The following is a 24,612-nucleotide window of genomic DNA, read 5'->3' as shown; positions in this document are numbered from 1 at the left end:
GGCAAATTGACTAAAACACCAAAGGAAATACGGGGCCAAGTTTGACTGAGAATTGGGAGAGACTGTCACAATCCAGCTAATTTTCAGTACATTTCTGGATATAATGTTCAATCATTTTTTACATACGTGGCCACCAACATATGCATTCTATTAGTTATTTTACTTTTCAAAGGTCTGAGTGACCAGTAACAGGTGTATCATGACATAAGAAGCGAAATTGCGGTTGTAGATCTTCTACGGGAATGTAAGTCTTTGCTTATGTACTAGAAATACTTCCCAAATCTTTCTTTGTTGAGGTTCCTTCTGGAAACATGCCTCTTTAGTCACTCTAGTTTGTTGTTCCTTTATCTTTTCTTGTGTTACGATTGAATTGTCAATATTAAAGATTAAGGATGTGATACTATTTTTCACATGCACAGATACACCATTAGCTGTTGAATACCGTATGACTTTTTTTGAGGTCAGTTTGTGATTTTATAAGAAAATGGAGAGAAAAATACCTTTGTTTTTGCATGCTGGGAATGAAATTATTTCATACTTTTAAAATATCTGAGGTTCTTATTATACGTCCAAGCAATCATTTTGTGTACAGTTTCCTCTAGATAGTGCCTCCATTAGGTGCAAACTTATTAGATACGGAGTCAGCTCTGTCCACTATGATGGATAATTTGCAGATGCAGCCCGACAACGGGAATGCCACTGTTTTCGTGCTTCTCGATATGTCGGCCGCGTTCGACACAGTGAGCCACTCAATCCTGCTGGAGAGACTGGAGAGAATAGAGGTGAAGGGACGGGCCTTGCAGTGGCTGCGGTCTTATTTGACAGGGAGACAGCAGATGGTAACCTTGGCACCGTTTGCATCCTGCAAATCACCTATAGTCTATGGGGTACCGCAGGGCTCTGCTATCAGCCCTATCCTCTTTAACATTTATTTGCAGCCGCTATTTCCCATTATTAAATTGTTCGGGTTGACTTGATCAACTATGCGGACTATACGCAATTGGCATTCTCCATGGAAGGAAAACAGGCAGTTCCCATGGATACGTTCCAAGAGTTTATGCGACAGACCACAGATTGGCTGTAGAGGAACTACCTGCAGTTCAACGGAGGGAAGACCGAGGTGTTATACTGCTCATCGACGAAGCTCCCTGCACATATACCGGTGGAGTTTAGGCTTACCCCCGAGGAGGATCCGTTGGCTCCGGCCAGTACGATACGCAATCTGGGGGTCCTAATAGATAAGAACCTCCAAATGAAGTCGCAGGCAAACAAGACAGCCAGAGTTTATTTTGGCCTGTTGCATCTGTTACGTCGGATACTTCCAATTCTACCGAAGGAGTTGCGTTCCCTGGTAGTAAGCAGCACAGTGATGAGCAGACTGGACTATTTTAACTCCTTGTATCTGGGGGCCCCTAAGAACATCTTTCAGGGTCTGCAGAGAGTCCAGTCTGCCGCGGCAAAACTTGTGCTGAACTTGCAACGTAATTTGTCATCTACTAACGCCCTGAGCAAACTCCATTGGTTGCCAATCAAGGAAAGGGTCCTTTTTAAGTCTCTCTGCCTGGTGTACAGAGCGATACACGAATTGTGCCCAGTCCCATTACAGGAAAGGTTTGCCTGGTATCTCCCTCGGAGGCAGCTTCGCTCCTCTGGCGCCAGTTTGCTGGTAATTCTGAGATTTAAACGCTCTAGGTTGGGGGGAAGGGCTTTCAGCATGGTTGGTGCTTACCTGTGGAATGAGCTACCACAGAGGATTAGACAGATTGATTCTCTAATTGAATTCAGAAAGAGCTTAAAAACATGGCTCTTTCCGAAAGCTTGATCCTCTGTGTTCTCTCTTTCTGATTCTCTCACTATGATGGCTGTGTGTTTCTATATCTGAGCGCCAGGATACCCGTAGGGTGGCAGCAGCGCTATAAGAATACTTACAATACAATACAATACAATACAATATTCAAGAGGTCACAATCACAGATTGTGTAATTTCTCTCTGTAGGTGCTATAGTTTGTGAGCAGTAGGATACAAAATGCAATTCTTCTGTGAGATGGTATCTCTGGGAAAGGATTATTCTAATTGGAAATGCTGAAAGCATCAGTTTCCATGATGAATTGTCTGGTGAAATGATAAATCCAGATGTCTGAGAATGGAAGTAGATGTAAAAGCTTCTTTTAGAAATTGAAACACCTCTTATTATTCTCGCTCCCACATAAAATGTACTCCCTTCCTAGTCAACTGTATTATCTCAAGGACAATGGTTGGAAAGCCTTTCCTAGATTGTCTGTAAAAAAAATCTGAAAAACCCAAATATTTCTGCATGTGCTTTACTTTGTTTAGTTGAGTCATTCAGTAACATCTTTCACTTTTCCCTGATCCATCTGTACTTCAGATGCTGAGATTATGTATCCCAAAAATGGAGATGGACAAGGTTTCAAAGTTGCATTTTTTCAAATTGGCATGTAATGAGTTATTTTAGCAATTATAAAACCTCCCTGACATGTTTTCAGGGCTCTGATAGGGAGCTGGAGAAAATCAAAATGTTTTCTAAATATATTTCTACAAAGGTGTGTAAAATATCCTGAAATGTATCATTCGCAAAGTAATTGAATGTGACTGACTCATTCTGAAGGCCAAACACCATGACCAAGAACTCACAATGGCGATATCTTGTGTGGATGTCGTCTTCCACCCATAACCCTCCTTGACGTGCACCAGATTATAGGTTCCTCTTAAATTGAGCTTCGTGAAGATTTTGGGTAATTTAACTTGATCCAACAATACCAAAACTAAAGGCAAATGGTAATAGTTCCTAATACTGATGTTATTCAATTCCTAATAATGGATATGAGACCTATAAGATCTATCAGGCTTTAGAATGGAAACGATATGGTCCCCAGATGGAGATGATGAGCATCCTATAAATCCCTTCTTTAGGTTTTCTTCCAAGTAATCATTCAACCATACTATCTGCCAACAAAAGAAATCTACAGCTCCATACATTTAGTTATCACAGACATTGTTCACCCTGTTTAGAGATCAAGCACGTTAACTAGTCATTGAATATTTAGAGCTACGATGATATTATTGGTGTGATGTCCATTTAACTGAGCAGAGACACTAAGATAAACATGGTCAGTGATGGCTACCGCCCCCCTCCACGTGCACCCACATCAACCCAGAACACATCGACACGGAACATGATTTGTCTTTGGAAGGCGGGGGATCGCAAGACCCCCCGGCCATATTTATTAAGATACAAAATAATGAAATTGTTAAACAAAATATACAATTTTTATGCAAAAATATTCAGAAACATTAGATACAATCATATCGACAAGTATGATCGGCTAACCTTAACAAGATTCTAATACAGCTTGTTTCCTAACTGAATCTAACATCCTCATCTGAAAATTTTTGCATACTAACATTTATGGCCATATGGCAAGGTCGCTAACCGGTGTCAGGTCTTACAAGCTGCGCCCTTACAGCAGGTGCGCAGGCGCAGCAGTAAAGCCCATTAATTACCCGGTCCACCCTTGCAGCCGAGCCCGTTAATTATCCGGTCCACCCTTGCAGCCGAGCCCGTTAATTACTCGGTCCACCCATGCAGCCGAGCCCATTAATTACCGGTCCACCCATGCAGCCTAGCCCGTTAATTACTCGGTCCACCCCGTGAACTCCATTTAACCACTGAAGGAGGGCCTCAACTCGCGTCACCAGTTATACCTGCCCCTGAAGTTCTAGGAGGGGCCAGGGACCCCTCCTCCCCCTGGGCAGACACCTCCAAAGGATGATGCCGCCCCCTTAGACCTTAAAATAGCTACTCACCGGTCATGACCTTACCGCATGTCCAATACCCTAATAAATACGACGACCTGTGGAAAAAGAACTAAAGGACACCCATACTATCTAAATCAACATGTCATGCCATATCATCATCAGTCTACTAGGGGAAAAAAGGCCTAAAGAAAATTGCAAACATTATTCATACTTTAACACCACTCCCCAAATGGGAGGCAAATATTTATTCACGCGAAATATACACAACAAAACAGTATGCACAAAACATTGTAACCGACATTTTATGCTTCAATAATACATCCTAAATGGGAAAAAAACAATTAATTAATATAATGTACAGCACAGCTTTGTTCCAGGGATGGTGGGTGGGGAAAATTAGGAGGCCCCGAGCGCGGGGCACGACCAGTGTGGCGGAGCGTCAGGCGACAAGAAGGGCCACCTGAGCGCTTCCCCCTCCTTTATTCCCAGGGACGCGGGGAGAGGGCGGGCCGTCCTCTCCCCCTGCCCCTAGCCCCCGCCACTCTGACCGGGAAGTCTGCACACGCCTTCCGGGTCAGGGGTCAGGCGCTAGCCAACCGGTGGTGTGGCGCACACCTCCCACATAGTCATTGGACGCCGGGAGATCACGCCCCCCCACCACTGGGAGGCAGGGGGAGAGGGGATCACCGCACCGCCATGCGGGCCCGGGGGCCGAGGGCCCCCCTTTTCACATGGTCAGTAACGGCTACCGCCCCCCTCCCCGTGTACCCACATCAACCCAGAACACATCGACACGGAGCATGATTTGTCTTTGGAAGGCGGGGGATCGCAAGACCATGCTAATATGTTATCTGACCACAGGACATTCCCAGCCTCAGCCAAGTGTACCCCGTCCCATAGGTAGAAATGCTCCCCCCAAATACACCCGTGGGGAATCGTCTGCAACCGAGGGGCTCGAAATAATTTGTCCAACTGTGTGTTGATCCTCTTTACCGAGTGATTCAACGCCTTGACCGAGTCACCCCCTCGCCACTGCCACCGAGGAATAAGTTGCGACCAAACTACTGTGCAACCCGCACATGTCCTGGACACCCACCCCGCAGTGGAGATGATTTCATCTATCAGGATGCGCCTCCCTAATCTGGCCAAATCGTTCTCCCCCAGGTGAAGTATCACCACTGACGGGGGGGGCGGGTTGTTGAGATCATAGTTCCAGAAAGTAGTCTTTGAACAGTCTGATGCCTAAGCCTCCTCTCCCAAAGAAGGAAAGAGTAAACCCCTTCTCCTCAGCCCTTCTCTTTCTTTCACCTGAAAGAAACACATTTTTAGCGCGCCGCACATAAGAGTTGTCCACAATCCAAGTCACCAATGTCCGTTGATCTTCTTGTTGCTTGTGATGCGATGCTGTCGTGTCTTCCCGACATTTGGCGAGTTCCTCCCCCGTGTGACAGGTTTGAGAAACTGCAAAACCAGGAAATACCAAGCGTGAGTCATCTTGCCATGTTATAACATGTCAATACGTACATATCGTTTGTAACATTCAGATGACCATCTCCAAATCCTTTTAACCCTTTCTACTGGGAGTCCCTGTACAACTGCCTCAGTAGCCGCCCCAATTCTGAAAGAATGGGTACCAAATTCCGTGGGATCCAGGCCTGCTTTTGCTACCGCCAGCTCCAGGACTCTCCTAAATTGATACCTGGTCAATGGCGTACCATCCGTGTGACACAATAGTGTCCCCCCCAGCGAATCCTCCCGCTGCCTCCTAAAAGCCTCCATATGAGAGACCGGGCAACAAGGGTTGGTCCTAGCCCGGTGGAGCACTATGGTATCCCCCCGTCTCTCCTGGTCGGTTTTTGATCTTGGAATTGTCACCCACATTGATCACCACGCAGGCCACTTGAAGGCCGCCCTACTTGTCACCTTTTGACGCTGCTACCAGCTCGCCTATCCTTAGAGCTCCATAAAACGCTAGTGCGAACGCAGATTTGAAAAGCAGCACCTCCCATGTTGAGCTACAGATGCCCTGAAGTGCCACCAATAGGGCTGGGAGTCTTACGAGCCCAATCGGCTTTCTCACATCCGTCGAGTGTCCCTGTATGCGACGCCAGCCCCTCAACGCCTTGCGCACTACAAAAGTGTTCGTAGGGTCCCTCATGCCCTTGGCTTGTGGGAAGAAGGATACTGCCGCCCTGTGCCTATTTGCAGCTGCTACCGAGCGCCCTTCGCTGTGCATCAACTCTAGGTATGCAGCAAAACTGTCCTCTTGCGCCCAGCTAACCTCTCATCTGTGCCCTAAGAAAGTACAGTAAGACAAGAACGCCCCTCCGTATGCTGTCTTGGTCCTGGGGGCTAAGCTAGATGCCACGAGGTGTGGTAGTCTGGGGCACCAATCCGCCAGAGAGCAACCGGAAAAGGTGCTGGCGAGGGGTCTGCTGCTGGAAGCTGCTCCCTGAATACCTGCATTTTAAAGCGAGAAAGGACGTCAGCTGCATTATTCAGCACACCTGGCACATGTTTGGCTCTGAAAATCACATTCCATTTCAAACATTGTAGCACAATCTCTTTTACCAACCGCAGTATGAATGGACACCGTGCCACTTGTTTGTTAATGCATTCTACCACGCTCATGTTATCCGACCAGAACACCACCGACTGATTGCTCAGGTGCTCGGGCCAAACCATCAATGCTACCCATATCAGGAATAGTTCCAAGAATCCAATGTTGGTGGTCAAACCCCACGACCCCCACTCCTCGGGCCATCTTTGGGCGACCCACTTGGTCCCCAGGATGACGCCAAAGCCCACGCTACCAGCAGCGTCCGTCCATAAACCCAACTCTGCTGATGTCGTGGGGGGGGCCGGGCCACACTATCCTGTCATTAAAGTCCTCCAGGAATGCCATCCATATCCACATGTCCTGGCGAACCTCTGATGACAACCTAGTGCGGTGATGTTTCTCTCGCAATCCCCTCATGGCTTGGGCAATCGACCGAGAGAAGGGGCGTGCCATTGGGATGACCCGCAATGCAAAGTTCAGTTGACCCTCCGTCTCCTGTAGCTGTTGTAAGGTAACTTTCCTTTTGAGTAGGCACTGGCGCAGAGACGCCTTAAACTTAATCACCTTGTCTTTGGGTAACCTGAAGCACCCTTCCAATGAGTCAATTTCGATACCCAGGAATTCCACACAGGTGGACGGGCCAACCGTCTTCCCAGGCGCTATCGGAACCCCGAAAGCCCGCATGAGCACGCAAAATTCCTGCAGTGCCCAAGCACGCACCGAGTCCCCGCCGCCCCCAGAAAGAGGAAGTCGTCCAAATAATGCATGACCTGTTTGTGGCCTGTGGACTGTCTCATGACCCACTCTAAGAAAGAGCTAAATGTCTCAAAGTATGCACATGAAATGGAACAACCCATAGGCATGCATTTATCCATGTAAAATTTGCCTTCAAAGGCGAAATCAAGGAGGTGGTGGTCTAATGGATGCACCGGTAGAAGATGAAAAGCAGAGTCATTGTCTGATTTAGCCATTAGTGTGCCCCGCCCCAACCCCCGCAATAGTTCCACTGCCTGGTCAAATGAAGCGTACTTCACACTACAAATACCCTCATCCATAGCATCATTCAAGGATGCCCCTCTTGGCGCCGATAAGTTGTGAATCAGTCTAAACTCGCCCTTTTCTTTCTCGGGTACTACACCCAATGGTGAACACACAAAATCGGGCACTAGAACTTCCAGGAATGGCCCAGCTATCCTGCCCATGGACAGCTCCTTTTCAATCTTAGCAATCACTACTGCCGGGTTATGCTGTACCGATAACTGATTCCTACAATGAGCGCTGCCTGTGTATCCCCCTGCTGGGATCCGAAAACCCTGTAGTAGAGCAGCCGCTGAGTGGTCTGGGTATCTGTTCCACCATGGGATCATTGCCAAGACGTCAATGGGGGAGGGGCCAACCGTGCCTTCTACACTATTCAGGTTTCTTACCCCCTCTCTGACTTTGATTACCATTTTTTGATCTGCATGTCGTTTCTGGATTGGAGGTGTGACCGCAAATGGCGCAGGCATGTCTGAATTTGCATGTGCCGGCCGGCCTCGCAAAGGAGCGCTTATTAAAGTCCCAACACACACGCTTCCTTTCCCCGCTGCCCCCCGTATTCTTCCCCGGGAACTCATTCCCCTGTGCTGCCCGAAAGTGCTGCTGGGGTTTTGCGGAGAACACATTGGCTACACTAGTGGGCTGGGCGGGGGCCGTGTTCCCCGAGAACTGCTTATGCCACGACAGCGAGTCAACCTTGTCCCATGTCAATGACAAGTCAAATTCCTTAGACTTCCTGAAACTTACATCATATTCCTTCCATGCCTCCCCAAGGTACTGCTCGCTCCACCCTACATTCCTGCTCTGGTAGCAAGCCATCGCTGCCAGTACATTAGGAGGGCGTTCAACAGTGATAGCCGTAAGGATGGAGAATGCCCTGATCCAATTAACCAGAGTTTCCTCCCCCCTAAACTTAGCACACTGTACTCTCCATTCGCTAGGGTGCATCCATTCTTTAAGTATTTTTCCATTCTCCATTTCCCTATTGTCCAATAACAGAGAGAAAATATAAATATACTTTCCCGCCCAAATCATTTTCTTTACCGCCCGAGAAACATGTTGCCCTAAATCTTTGCTCCTAGACAGGATTGAACCATCCCCAAAGAGAGGCAAAGCCACCTCCTTACCATTACCGGACACTGGAGCCGGTCCACCGTCGCTTCCATTCGGTTGGGCGGCATTCATACCTGCAGAAGAAGGAGAAGAGGAGCCCACAGCCCCACTCGCAACTGTTGCCGTCCTAATCTTTTCCACCATCTTGGCCGCCTCAGCGGTATGATCTAACGTTGAGGGCATCTTACCCCCCCCCCCCCTCTGCAGCCAAGGAAGAATAGCCGCTATCTGCGTGGTTAGCTCGGGCGGGATCGGAGCTTCAGAATCCGGCACTGCTGCCGGCACCACCGGCGAGGGGAGCCCTATGGGGGCTGGTATGGGAGGCAACGAAGAGGCCAAACAGGGGCAGGTGGGGCCGGCCCGACAGGAGGGGCCCCCGATGGCAAGGCAGGAGCCGGTGCCGAAGGGAGCCGGGACTACCAGCGCGGGGGTAGTGGGAACAGCCATAGGGGCAGGAGCGGGTGCGCTGAGCCTTGATCTCTTGGTCTAGGAGAGGAGTCGGAATCCCCATCTGGCAAAGGTGCAGTAATCTGCCGTTTAGGCCTACCTCGTGGGCCTGCAATATCATCAATCCTCTCCATCCCGCGAGCCTCTAGGCTATCAACCTTACCCAATCTTTTATCAATGGCATTCATTCTACGCATCATGGCTTGCATCATCATCTCCATTTTCGTCCCCTTAGCCCCCTTAGCTCCCGGCATTGTGCTGTCCACTGTCCGACACTCTTATTGCTTGGATTCGCAACCTGTGCACCTTGTACCTTCACCAGACGGAGGATACGCAGGGGGCTATGGGCACCACGCAACTGCGACCGCAACACACCGGCTATTCCGGTCGTTAGGGGTGGCCAAACTCTAACGTAGACCTACCCGGCGGCCACACGAAGCAATGAAATGCGAGCCCCCCGCTCTCCTCTTACCGTCGACGTCCTGCGTGTTCTACGTCCCGTACTCCAAACATCCACTGTAAACCGGTATATCAGATGAACGCTCCAGCACGTACGATCCACGCTCCAACTGTCTGCTTCTAAAGTCGCGCTCACACACACTCCAACCTGCAAGATAAGAACAGAAAATTAGGAGGCCCCGAGCGCGGGGCACGACCAGTGTGGGGGATCGTCAGGCGACAAGAAGGGCCACCTGTGCGCTCCCCCCTCCTTTATTCCCGGGGACTCAGGGAGAGGGTGGGCCGTCCTCTCCCCCCACCCCTAGCCCCTGCCCCTCTGACCTGGAAGTCTGCACACGCCTTCCGGGTCAGGGGTCGGGCGCTAGCCAACCGGTGGTGTGGCGCACACCTCCCGCGTAGTCATTGGCCGCCGGGAGATCACGCCCCCCCACCACCGGGAGGTAAGGGGAGAGGGGATCGCCGCACCGCCATGCGGGCCGGGGGGGCCGATGGCCCCCCCTTTTCAATCTATATCATGCTTGATATTTACTTGAAATGCAATCTAAAGATGATAACACATGGTAACCGAAGTGGTAACATCATGTCCTTCCAAAGCATATTGTCCATTAGAGGTTTCCTCACCAGCATATTAACCATTGCCATGGCTGTCCATTTGTGTGAGGATTTCCTCTGATGATGACTTCTGCAATTGAAATTTCCCCTATTTAGGGATATTACCATACCACCAACTTTTGGAGTATTACACTGCACCACCCTTCTAAAAGTGATTCTGCCCATGTGGTGCCTGATAGCTCTAAGTGAAACTATACCACCAATAATATCAAATAGTAACATTGTGGTAAAAGTAACAACTTTGCTAGACACGTTAGGGAGACTTAAATAATTTGCAGTGCCCCTCCAACCGAGAACCGCAAACATGATCTATTTTCAGATTATAACTTGACAACTCCCATAACTGGTGGGCTCAGGGTCCCTATTGCACTCAGTCCTCCAGTAAAATGTTCTTCCTCAAAGTAGTATTTTGGACAGTCTGGTGAAGGAAACGTAATTTTCCAAATTGTCACACGAACCATAGCTTCTTTTAGAAATGCTTGTTAACACACTGGTTTCTAATAGACAGCACCCTAAAATGTTGTTAGTTTTATTTAGATTGTGGAAGTTTTTTTAAGAAGGTACAAAAGAATTATGGATACCATGCCTAAAGAAGCTCTGATGCACGCCTTGCACCAGACATGCCAAATCAGACCATGTGGTTCCCAAACGACATGACCACTCTCAATCACTCCTCTTTCACCTGACAGGGATGCCCGTTGACGGTGGTCGTTGGAATGATGGTGAAGGAAGTTTCTACGAGTTTAAACACTGCCTAGTGGGCCAGCTATGTTTTATTCAGTCGGGGAATAGATTGTTGAAGCGTTAAATTTGCACATTATTTAAATCTCAGTGAAATATATTAAAGTGAAAATTTCGCGACAGTTACAGGAAAGTTGCAATTTTGAGAGCGCCGAGATGCAGAATAACCCCTCCCTGCTCCCTGAAGGTATATTTTCTTCTTTTCCAGTTATTTTCTTTCGTGTGATACCGTCATCAGAGCCCTGAGGAAGAGGGGATGAAACTCAGGCTTTGGAAGCAGAGCCCAGAGTGGAAGACCTTGGACGACCTTAGAATGTCCTTGGAGTGCACTCACGGTCCCGCTAGGTCACTTAAGGAAGAGAGCAAGGAATATGCAGCAGGCAGGAGGGAAAAATATAAGATACAATTGCAGTGGATGACTCAGGAAGTGGGATATGGTGCAGAGATTGGGATAATTCTCTCTGCATACTTTATAAAAAAAAAATCAGAACTTTACAAGGAAGGGGAGTCGTTTAAAAAATATTTAAATACAAATCCTGCAACAGGAGGCAGTGCTGCAAAAATTACAGGTTTATTAGAGTACTCCCGAGTTCAACAAACAACGTTGCATCGCTATTTTTAGTCATACTTTTGTAAAAAAACAGGCTCACTTTGGCGTACAAATAAAACATGCTGAACAATGACTTGTTAATGATGTGCCATTAAAATATCTGTAGGCTCGCTAAAAAATACCAGAGGTGTATGAAATTCTTGTAATTTACTTTGACATAATTGCGTGAAATTATGGAAAAATTATGGGAAATTGCAAGTAATTGTGCAAAATCCAAATTTGTCATTTTGTGCTATATTTTGGTGGGCAAAGCATGCTAGCATCAATATTTTGCACGTGGATGCATTTAAACACGAGCACTTTGGACAACAGCTGCGCACATTCTGTTGTTCCTGTGCATTTTCAGTAAAGTTTTATGCGAATTGTGCAATTTGCCGTTACTTCTTACCCCAATTTGCGCATAATGACACAAAGTGGTGTAATGACGTCTTTTTGGGGAATTTTTTCCCAGTGGTTAAAATTACTTTTCCATATGGTATGAGTGAGCAAAGTCTGCTAGAGACACTCAGCACTGGTAACCTCGGTGTACTTTGTAATATGGTACAAAAAGCACTCTTGCACAGAATAATTACTTTCTGCTATCTGACATGTTAGGGTAACCTGTCACACATTTTCATGGATTGATTTGTGGCATATGAGCCTTTTCAGCCTACCCATAAAATGAAAAAAAGGGACAAAGATCAACTGATTTCTAAATGCACTCTGTTCTCAAAACTCTAATGACTTGTGCAGTGAACTTCACCTATGTTTTTCACATTTTGCTTTCTTTCAACACCTGACTCAAAATTTATGGAAACTCAAATTACAAGCCTGCATTTAAATAGAGTTTCCCATAAATGTTTTTTTTAAATACCTGGAAATGTTACGTTTACTTATCCCTCCTTGATCCCACACGTGAAGAAGCAGACTGATATTTCTTTGCATTCTTGAATCAAAAATGTACCCTGCAGCAGAGGCTGTTGGCAACTCCTGACACTGCTGACAATGTGCAGCACAAATTCCACCACAAGAGGGTAAAAGTACTACAGATGGCCTGAAGCCGGTTGTAAACTCTGTGAATATTTTCCTTCCTGAAACTGACTGTATGTAAAAACAGGAGGCTTGTACTATCTGCATCTTCCCTTTAATCCAATTCTTAAACAAGAGAACATGTGGGACTGATTCACAGAGGCATTTTGGGGTATGTAAAGCAGGGTATGTAGAGCAGTACTCCTTTACTTTGTGAATTTTCCCCAAACATCTAACATGGAAATATTCAGGGAATAGTCGGGGAATCTGAATACACAATTAGTACAAACAGAAAGGACTGTACCCTATTTGCACTTTTATTAATAGGATGTGGGAAATTACGTTTACTCACTGACAGTGTTTAATTTGGGATGTGGTTACAGGGGTGGCCCACAGCTGCTTATTTTTGGGGTCTGTTGAAAGGTTTATTTTAGAAAACTGAGTAGAAATGATTTGTACAAGTTACTTGAAACATTTATTCGGAAATCGTGACTAACAGTTGCCGAGACAGCAGTGTTTTTGAGGAGCCAAGCCCCATATGAATCACTCGATTGAAGCAAGTGTTGTCCTTAGCAAACTCTTTTGAATTGCTTGTTGGAGTTTATCTATTTGGTTTGACTATTCGTCAGGTTTTCAGATAACCTGTAAGTCTGAAGCTGTATGCCTGGAACTTCCCATAAACTTCAATCAATCTTCTGGTTCAATGCTAGTGATTGACCAGTAAATAAGGGTCATTATCCACTCTAAATTCATCGTCCTGAAGATGGTCTGATGGACTTGTAAGCCACAACAGACCGAAACGTCAACAAGTTCATCTAATATCCTTTGCCATCTCTTTTGGCAGTAATTGTTTTCTACTTACTTCTGTTAAATCATATTTTTGAAATTGATGTTAACACAAATGTTTTGAAGGTCATCACTTATGTGAATCATCTATTTTGCCTTTTATTGTGTTTAGATATCAGTTTTTGTACCCTAAATCTTATTTAATCGCATTAAATTAGTTTGATTAAAGAAATCTACACCTGTGTTCTACAAATTAGTTATGATTGCTTCATATATTGATTATAGCAGCAAATAAGTTCAATTAATACATAGATTTTTCACGTGTTAGTCACGATTTTGGACTAAATATTTCAAGTAACTTGTACAAATCATTTCTACTCAGTTTTCTAAAAATAAATCCCTTGTAGGCCTCTTTACCTTTTAACATTTAACTGCCCAAGCCTCCAAGGGTATATTGGGTTTCCCATTTTGTTTACTCTATTTTTGGGGACCGGCACTTATTCCTCCTTGTTAAACTTCGACCCAGAGCAAGAGAAAGAAAAACACACACACAAAGGAAAGAATGAGGAACAGAAAGATGTGAAAACTGTGGAGAAAGCAGGAATCTGCAAGAGTGAGATAAAGGGACAGGGAGTGCCTCAAGGTGATTTAAAGAGGTAGCCATGGTATTCGGTGTGCCGACATTCAACAGTGCTGGTCGTGGGCTTCTGAGCAAAACTTTGGGCCCCAGTACTTACTCTTTTACAGATGTAGCACAATGCACAGAACTGAATTAATTACAGTTCAGAAAACTGTTAAAAAAACCCACAGTTTTGCTGTAAACAGTGGTCAGGCTATATGTCATGCTTGACATTAGCGTCATGAAGCATTAGCAATCTTTACACTATGTACATTCCATACCATAATCCGTAGTCCTGCTCTTCATTTTCAGATATCTCATAAGGACATCTCTGCAGCTTCTCAAGTCCTCATTCAATTTCTCATCCATGTGAACTTTATACATATGAACTGAGTCGTCAACCACAATGAGCTCTTGTGACTCTGCAGCGCGCGCAACAAAAATTGTTTTATTGATTTGATGGTCTACTTACCTGCATTCATCTGTATTCCGGTATTTACTACCCCCAACCAGCCCCTACCCCACCCAACGTCACCGCCGGGTAGCACTCCCACCAGGAGCTGCTACTGGTGTCTTGTGTTCCTGTTCAGGGAGGACCAGGCCTGGCAGTTCAGGCTGGACTTTTCCCATCGGAGCAGGGTCAAGGCTGCTTTACATATGGCGGGGTCCAAACTGAGGTGGCATGATGGGCAAAAGAACGATGGGTTAGAATGACTATCAGTGGTGAGACTTTTGCAAGCATCCTCTCATCACATTGTCTGTGTTTGATCGTAGTAATTGACCAGACACCAAATGGTAGCCTATCAAAAGCCAGTTAACAACAGCTAGCCTTTGGGCAACTGAGGAATAAGCCATTTGAGAGACAGTCCTACACTTTCAGACTTTGCCTCTTTGGACTCTCTCTTTAGCGCTTAATTTGTAAAAGAGTGCTGGTGCCCAAAGCTCAGCTGAGAAGCCTGCGGCCGGTGTAATTAAATGTTCATGCACTCCCTGCCCCTTTGTCTCACTCTCGTAGGTTCCTGCTTTCTCCCTTTATGACCATGGCCAGACTGGGAACCAAAACCGGCCCTGGCAAAGTGCTCGGCCAGCCCCCCGGGGGGTTGGGGGTGCAGCCGAGCTGTTGCCCAAGGTCGGTTTCGGACGATTTTGTTACAGAGGCCGATATTGCAGCTATGCTGCAAAAGCGCCGTTGTAACAGAAACAGTCCCCCAGGAGCCCAAAACTGGCCCCCACCCACGTGGCTCACCGGGGAAATGTTTATGACGTTTTTTCCGTCTTTCTCTTCCTCCGTCTTTCTGCTTTGTGTTTTTGGTTTTTCCTCTCTATTGTGCTCGGTAAATGTCTGATTCAGAAAAATAAGTGTAAGTCCTAAAAAATGAATGCAGTGTGCTTCACTGGCAACCACTGGCACAAATTAAGCACCTCTTCCACTCTACCTTGAACCCAAACTTTTCAGGTTTAGAAAAGCACTGAAGGCTCAACAATTCCTTTACTCTTACAGATCAGAATTGCTCCCCAGAATCTCTTGCTTTGCCCCCCTGAAGCTATATCTTCTTCCCCACTTGTCCCAGTGTGGGCGAAGTTGTGAAACTCAGGCTGCTCCTAAGCATGGGCGAATTTTGCGGATCTCGCGTTCGCGAATTTGCGGATTTGCGAACTCGCAATCCGCAAAATCCGCGAATTCTTGCGAATTTGCGGATTTTTTTTTTTTTTGTGTTCGCAAGGATTTCTGCCAGTTCGCGAGGGTTTCGTACCAGTTCGCAATTGCGAACTTACATTTCGTCGCGCAACGGTCGCGAATTATGTTGTTTCTTCGTCTGGTTCATCATCACAGGTTCCCAGCACCCTCTGTTTCACCACTGCAACCCTCTGTTACATCAATGCCACCCACTGGTTCATCATTACTGTAGATTATGGGGGGGAAAAGCAAGCACACCATCCCTGCTTCAACTCAGATGAATTAATTTGGGGTTAGTTTATTAATGTGTCACTGTTTTAAAATTCCAGTCTGGCACCTGCTTCCTTATCTGTAATTTTGCTTTCTGTTGCAGTGCATTTTTTTTCCCCAGGACCTTCTTTGTGGCCTACTTGTAGCTATTGTATGAGCCTGCTGTGAGGGTCAGAGCAGGGTCATACAATTGTTGCAACTAGCAACTGAATTCTGGAGGGGCCCCAGTCAGGAAGCACTACCGGGAATTGTTACTAATGATGAGTTTGAACTCTTGCCCCTGCCGAGTGCTTTCACTTTTGAAAAACTCGTTTTTCTGCAATTTCGCGGGGTTCGCGGGGTGCGAACACGCGCAAGATCGGATTCGGAAGCCGCAAATTCGTGCGAATATGCAATTTGTTTTTTTTGCGGCGTGTTAGTTGGCAAGGTTTTGTGCGTTTTTGCGAGCCGCTCGTAGCGCAAGACGCGAAGTTACCCTCGCGGTCGTTCAAGGGCGCAGCCATCTTGTTTGCCTGACGTATTTCCGTTTCCGGGCGCGAAGTGTAATCTCGCAAAGTCCGCGGTTTGCCAGTACAGTCTTGCGCGTGTTCGCAAGGAAAATCTCGCGCGAACTTACCCGCGCGGTCGTGAACGGGCGCGGCCATCTTGTTTCTCATTCATTGCTATGGTTCTGGGCATGGTCTTTGTATCCTCTGTCAATCTCTGCCATCCTTTGCTTGTTTGAAGTTTTTTTTAATCTATTTTACTTATTATCTATCCCTCTATTTTTCTAGCCCTATATTTTTGTGTTTACTGCTACTTTTGGTTAATTTTAAACTACTTTTGTAAACTCTTTTCTTTTCTTCTCTTCCCTATTCTATTTTCTTTATTCCTTTCCGCCCAGACCATGGTGAAGGGAGCCGGGAAGCATCCCGAGAAGGGGAAGGGTCCCGCACCCCGTGTCCGGCTCCCGTGCGGGCGTTTGAGGGGGGAGCTAGTGATGCCACGGGAGATCTTTACCCCGGAGGAGGTGGCCCAACTCATTTTTTATGTTCAGCGCCGCCTCCCCAGGACCATCATGGGAGGCGGCAAGATCAGTGCCGGGTACGGGGCCCGGGAGCGCCGGAAGCGGTGGGAGAAGGTGTGCCAGGCCATTTACCACCACTCTCGGGTCTGGCGCACCTACAACCAGGCCACCCACCGCTGGACGGATGTCCTGACCCGTGAGCGAGATCTGCTCGACCTCCTTGGCCTTGAGATCCCCGGGCTTGGTGAGTAGTAGTAGCTATGTCTTTCCTACTATGTTTTCTCCTGCTGTGTTATTATATTGCAAATTTTTGTTTTTTACCAAGAGCAATAATGCTGCTCATTACATTGTAGGTACATTTTATTTCAAAATCTTCTGTGCATTTCAGGTACACTGCTCTCCTTCTCAGTAGTGTTGCTACTATGCTTATTTGTTTTAGATTTTGTGTTCATTTCATTGGCCTGTGAAATTATGTATGAGTGTAGTTGAAAGAACTGCGCAATGCTACACACTAAGGTTCAGATTTTTAATTACCGGCGCATCCCTGCAAAGTTGCAGGGATGCGCCAGTAATTGTGCGTCACGCCACCATCACCCATGGTGCGCCGTATTACAATGCGGTGCGCCATGGGCCCAAAACGTCACCAAAGCGTTACGCATCTGTGCCGTAAAGGTGGCGCATTGCTGGAGTTGCGTCGCAACGATGGTGCAGCTCCATCAATTCTCTGGGGTGCCCTATCTCCCCAATGCTGCGTCAAGCCGTACGTCTGCTTCAAGCAGGAGCAGGGTTTGAGTCACGCATCATTGTCCTCAAAGTGACTGATTGAAATCTTGTAGATTTCCCTCAGCCACTTTTAGGATGCGTTCCTGCGCAGGAACGCCCTCCCTTGCGCCGGAACACCCCTATTGGCGCAGGGCTTTACAACGTGATGCATCTCCCAGATGCGTCACGTTGTTAATATACGCCGCACCATTGCGCCTCTTTTGTGCTGTCGCTGCGTCACAAAAGTCACGCAACAATGGAGCAAAAGAGCCGCAAGGGCCTTATAAATCAGCCCCTACAGACTCAAGTCCAGTCCTTCCTTTGTACACATGGCGATAAGAAGAAATAGTGGTGGTGGATTAATAGTTTGAGTATTTTAATGACTGGTGAATGTAGTAGGAAACTTTAGTGTTGTCGCTGATCTTCAATCACGATGGACTTTGGCTGTCACTTTGCGTGCTGCGGACTGCTGCCTGCCAATCCTAGGCAAACCTTTTTAGTACTTTGTTTAGTGAGTTACATAGGGTAGTTTCCAATTCGACGGTCCGCAAATCAAGCAATACTAAAGTAATGACGTAGTCGACCACATGAGATTGGTCAATAATATATCCCGTGGAGTCGTTCCCTATTTGCTATTTCGCAAAAATATTTTGTTACTTTGTTAGTTCTTTTTTAAATGTTTGATTTGGTTGAGAAATAAATATCATCCATGTTTTCTGTTTTTCTTTCTTTCATGTTGTACATCAGCTTCCCCCAGGGGCAAGAGGAGGACACAGGAGGAGGAGGAGGAGGGTGCTGTTGTCGATGCAGGCCAGGACCGGGCAGTCGAGGGCTCCTTTGCTGGCCCCAGTAAGTTTTAATTTTAATATAGAGTACTTATTTTTTCCTAGCGTTCCTCATTCGATTTTTTCTAAATCGTCTTTGATCTTCTTGTAGACAGGATCTAAATTCTTATCCCTATGACTCCGTGTGGTATTACTAGATTATTCTTATTAGTCTGTCTGTGTAGCTAACTAAGATTGCACATTTGGCATTTCCATTGGACTCCCATTCTAGTCAGCAATAGCTCTATGCACTGAGTGTAGTCCTCTGGGATTGTCCATAATGTCTTTTCAAGTATTCTAAATGTTTATGCTTTGACCATTGCCAACAATAAAAAGGTGAATGACCACCACCAAGAAATAATAAGATACTACTTTACTTTTGGTTTGGATAGGACAATCCATTCTACTACTGTTGCAGGGACAAATCTGCACAAACAGAACTATGGACACTAAATAATGCATCGCTTAGCTTATCAATTATAATAGGTGCTGTAACTGTTAGACTTTCCACATACCTCAGTGATAACAGACTTTGTAGTTGAACCCCCAATCTCCTTACCTAGATAGTGTGGCAGAGTCATTTAGCTCCCAAAGTCACCGATGGCAGAGGCACGGACTCATGCTTGCAAAAATTCGAAAACCTTTAGCTCATCCACTCTAGTCTGGAGGACCAAAAACCACAGAGTCTATTTAAGTTTAAAAGCTTTATTAAAAGTAAACACATTTATTAAATTCAAGTTTGTCATAAAAGTGAACGTGTAACTGAAAATGGAAAAGTGCTTAGTGCTGACGATTAATTGGACACATTTCTTGTGGTCGAGCCGAGCTCTCACCTGGTTTGAACTTGATCCTGCTCGTGTTCTTAGAAGTCAAGGTTCTGTCTGTTAGGAGAAAAAGTGGTGCGTGTTAAAAAGTAAAAAGCAAACATTCATCAGTTGTGCCAAAAAGTGCAGCAAGACAACAGCCTTCCCTGGAAAAAGGGACATTTTTACTCTAGAGTACACAGTCAAAAATTATTAAATTGTACACTTTTTTTCACATTTCTTTCTTCCTCCTAGACCAAATATTATATAGTAGTGAGTGGTGTATTCTAACATTATTAAATGTACTTTGTAGGTGGAACATCTGGAGACGGGGCCAGCGCGGAGGTGGTGGCATTGGACGAGGAGGACAACTCTGGGGAGGAGGCGGTGCAAGTGCCGGAAAAGGACATGCCTGTGAGGGTTCACACGGTGGTGGCGGGCAGAGGTAAGCTATACATTCCTTAGTCATTGAGATTGAAGACTGCAGAGTGTGCTTTCTGCACGGGTGTATTATAAAAAAAGCAGGTAGTAGCCTCCTCTAAATGTACTTCGACTTAGCTGTGAAGTTTTTGGCGAGAAGAATCCCAATCAGATCTGAGGTGAACTTGATGGATGGGATGAACGAAAAGCGAAAGAAGGGTGTAAGTAAGTGTGGAAGCACGAGAAATGTAATGATGACTGGCAAAGAAGAATGATATGTGTTTGCTTGGTCCCCGAGGTGGCTGGGAAGGTAAGAAAATGGTATGGTGCATGGCTGGGTGAATGATGAAGCAAGGATGGGTGGAAGGAGAACAGCCTGGGTGGGTGAGACAGAAACTGTATGTGTGCAATATACTTTGAATGGATGGATGCCTGGATCATTCATGGTACTATCTGACTCTTAGATAGCATATGTGAATCTAGAGAGAGTAGACGGTCACTGGATGAACTAAGTGTTACTTTGAAGAGCATGTAACACCGCACCGGCACGTCCGTTCCAGTGTAGGAAAGGCAAGGAAAAGAAGTTGTAACGTTGTCCAAAGACTACCATGAATAGTAGCAGTAGTTTGTATTGCAACTGCAAGCACAGCATATATCCAGTTATTACGGTGGGCACTCCCTACCTCCCTTAATAACTTTAGTTTAGTAGTAGTACGTCATTCATGTGTGGGGGTATCACTGTTCACTCAATAATAAGCAAAGCACCTAAAGTCATCCCATATGTCATCAAATACATCCCATGTGAAGTGATAGATAATCAGATAATTTAGCTTCTTCATTTTCCTTTTCTAATACTCATTTGCACTGTAGGGTGAAAGCTAAATTAATTAAGCAGTAGCCCTTTTAACAGAGTATTCTCAGTGCCACCCGTAATAGAAAAGTAAGAGCTTCACCACCTGCATGTACTGGACCGGTACAGTAACGCAAGTCTGTCTCACTCACCATGGTGTGCGTCTGTTTTTCTCGGGTGCAAGTTCACTGCGCTGGCATTATGCCGGCTTGCATAAGATAACGTACCAATTTTCCTAAACAAGAGAGAAGAAGAAGAATAAGAGTGGTGTACTGTCATAGTCGACTGTAATAGAAGTCCATAGTGCTCGTAGAATTTGTTCCTTAAACTCCCACTAATGTTAGAGCAAGGATGAAGAAGTCGGAGGTTACATAGATACTGTCCTCAATAGTTATGCACTGTGCTTTCAATTTGCTACTTGTACTGTGACAACTTTCTGCTCAATCATTTTGTGTTAATCTTAAGGAGCATTGGTTACAGACTATGTCTTTCTTTTTTCATGTAGTTGCTCCTTCCAAATCCAAGACACCATCAAGGAGGAAGGAGCTGGCTCGAATGGCCCGGCAACGGAGGCTGGATGCCACTGTTGCTGAATATCGGCGGCTGGTGGCCCTGGAGGAGGAGGAGACGCAGTCTGGAACAACAACAACGTCCACTGGGACAGCTGCCTCCTCCTCCGTGCGGGCTGCCAGCCAGCGCAGTGCTCCAGCGGTACGGAGCCGGGCTACCAAAGCCAAACGCCAGCGCCCAGCAGCAAAGAAAGCAGCTGCCCCTCACAGGATTTGCAAGGCACACCGGCGCCGCTTATCCCTCAGACTGTCCTACCTGGAGCAGGAGGTCCATAATTATAAGAACGTGGTGGAGGGCCTCCGCTTCGAACTTGCCACCCTCCGCAAGGAGCATGATGCCCTGGCTGCTAATTCCAACAGCACCCTGCCATAGTGTCCCTTGCCCCTTTTTTAGAGACTTTTGGGGGGTGGGAATTGGGAGTTGTGATTTTTGGGGACTTTTGAAGGACAATCGTTGGGGTTAGGGAGGGTCTTGCGGGAGATTCTTTTGTTAGGGCTATAAAAATATACTTTTTGAAACTTTATCTGACCATACCTGTTTTTTACTGCTTTTGAGTCTGGTGGGTGGGGGTTTAACATAACAGTAAGTTTGTTTTCCTGAATAGTCCTAGGACTTTAGTAGTACTACCGTCAATCAAATCTCTCGTCTCTCCTAATACTCCATTATACTACCTCCAACCAAACGCCTATCTTACCTGTAATTTCTGTTTGCAAGTAGGGCTAGGCCCAGGGCTGGCTCCACGGGAAACAGCAAATAAGGTTGGCAATCCTGGGCGGATAAACTTTCCTCATAGCGGTGGTACTAGTGGTGTGACACAGTGGCAGTTGCTTGCCTATGAAAAAAAGAAAATGAAATCTGGTTTGTCCTCCTGAGCAATACAAAGGTACAATACAGAATATAGCAGGTGACAGAAGTACACTAGAACAGTGCCACGTTGTAGCCTAACAAATGTTAAAGTATAACTAATTCGGTTGAAGTTCTTTGACATTAGCCATGGGTCTTTGTCAAGCAGAGTAAGAATATATCCTCGGATTTCTTCACCAGCCTGTTGCTATCACCTTATCCTCCCCAGCAAGTGTGTGGATTTATTGCTGTAATTTAGTCACACATCAATCAAAACCACACAGCCCGGGGGAAGATGGTTAGGGTTTGAAAAATGGATGGGTACGGGGGTTTTTGGGAAAGGTTTTGGGAGACAAGAAAAAGTAGCACAGCATGGACGAACAATTGTGAACATAAACAAATCTTTGGGTACAAACCTATCCATCAATCTTTGAAAGTGCATACACTACTGTAACTGCATGCATGTCAGTTAAAAGTAATTAGTACTTTCGACAACTGTGGAAGAAAGAATGCGACAGTACAGGGCTTGGGTGGAAATATTGATAACTATATTCAACATAAGGTCTCTGTAGCCAGATACCTGAGAGCCTTGCTGGTCACTATAAATCCATTCACAACAACACTCAATGGGGTTGGTCTGGAAGGTGTCAGGTTTACTCCCCGTGATCCAGTCGATGCAAATATGGTTCCACCTCCAAATGTCACCAACACCCAGAAGTGTAAACACAGGGTGTTCGAGGCATTAGGCGGGGGAGAAAAATAACAAACTAAAATAAAAAATGTGGGATGGGTAAAGGTAGGGTCAGCAGGGAAAGGATACCTGTAACAGAAGACAAGACAGGCATCAGTGAAGTGCTGTCCTAACATACAAGGGTACTCTCATATAGTCTCACTAAATAGTCTGCAAGTCTCCCGCCTACTCATGGGAAATGTAGTTTCATAGTACGGTAGGCGCTTAGGGGCTGCGTAACCTGACAGAAGGTATAGTAGATAGAAAAGGAGAAATTGCTTTTTTTCTAGGTGTCCCCTCACTCACCAGGGTTGCCCCTTGGTGACATGCTTCATCATTGGGGCCATCCCAGTCCTCTACGGCCTGGGGCGTGCTGCGACTTGCGAATTACGTAGGAGCACTTACAAATGACTATGTGTGGTGCAGATGTGATAGTGGAGTGGACTAAGTGATGTGTTAAGGGATCAATGTAGAAGCAGAGAGAGAGCCAAGAAATGCAGTCACAGTCAGAGAAAAAGGCAAGGGATACTGTATCTATGTGGTTGTAGTGGTCCTGTTGGAAGTGGTAAGTAAGTTGCCCGCAGAAAAAAAATCCTCCTATTAGCGGCACTCCTCCATTGCAGCCGACGCTTCGTCCATCGATGTTGGTCACCAGAAGACACCCTGTCCACTGCCTGCCTGATGCTGAATTGTGGCTCGCTACTGTGAAGCCTGACTCCATCCTTTTTTCCCCATTGCAGAGACTGAAACCCGGCCTGTAATTATTCAACGAAAAACAGGAAGTGATATAATATTACAACACCACTGATAAATAAATATAAGGTATGTAGGCTGTGGAGTGCAAAAAGTCACAATTTGTTTTTCCTAGTAGACAGTACAATGTTTTTGAAAGTGCGTACTCTGAGTCACCTTTTGAAGGATAAATAAGTATGGGCAAATGAATGTATCGGATCTTGCCCCTCAAGCTAGGTGTACTGTAAACTGTGTTTTAGAACAAAATTAGATCTTCCTAGCAGTGCTCCCACCCAGACCCTTACTAAAGCCAGTCGCAAAAATGTAGAAGACCCCCAATCAAATCTCAAAAAACGAGGCCTAGCAGAAAACTGGTGACAAAACTTACTTTGAAAGTAAAAGTAGGCCGAAGTACCCTAATTACCCATTACCCACCGTGGATTGCATTCAAACCACTTGCAAGCAACCAAGCAAAAGTAGCCATAGCCAGCATCGCTCCAAGACTCGAAATCCCCCCCACTCAAACACATGCAATAGAAATACTGCTAACCCTAACGAACCCTAAGTTAAGAATAGTGGCAAAGGCTTTCTTTAACTATGCCAAATCCCCCCTTTCCCACCATGGATTTTCTTCAAATGACTTGCAACCAAAATTACACATTCTCACGAGTGCTCTAAGACCCCAGAACTCAGTTTGAAAAATCTAGAACACCCCGAAACACATGCAATCCTGCTGCTAGGGCTAACCCTAACGAACCCTAAGTTACAAAAAGTGCCAAAACTAAAGGCTTTTCCGCGCGGATTTTGTCCCAACCACTTCTACCCGGTATTAGACCTTCCCAGGAATGCCCCAAGACCCGGCAACCCACCCGCCAAGAAGCGTAACACCCCCAAACAGGCCAAAAGCAAAATCTCATACTTGCAATATTTCTGGGCCTTCGGTCCAAACGCGCTGCGTAGCTAGGCCATAAGTCGGGGTTGGCACGACGGATTTCCTGAAAAGCAAATGCAATCAAGATTAGAGTGTCCCAGCAGTGCTCCCAGACCACGAAACTCACCCGCAAACAGACGGAACCCCCCCCTAAGAGCACCTCAAAGGCAAGCAAGTCATCAAAAACACAAAAAAAATTCCGCCTGGGATTTGGTCCAAAACACTTTTATCCGGTATTAGAGCTTCCCAGCAATGGCCCCAGAGCCGTCAACCCAGGAGAAAACGAGTAGAAGACCCCCAAACAGCCAAAGAGCAAAAGTACAAAAATGGGGACTTAGTCACTTTTTCACAAAATTCCCAAATCACTCCGCGCGCGCTCTGCAGCTAGGCCCTAAGTCCCCTCAGCCACCATGGATTTGCTT

The sequence above is a fragment of the Lissotriton vulgaris genome, chromosome 11 (assembly GCF_964263255.1).
Source record: "Lissotriton vulgaris chromosome 11, aLisVul1.2, whole genome shotgun sequence".
In the NCBI taxonomy this organism is placed as follows: Eukaryota; Metazoa; Chordata; class Amphibia; order Caudata; family Salamandridae; genus Lissotriton; species Lissotriton vulgaris.
The sequence above is the reverse complement of the archived record's forward strand: the minus strand, read 5'-3'. Positions refer to the sequence as shown.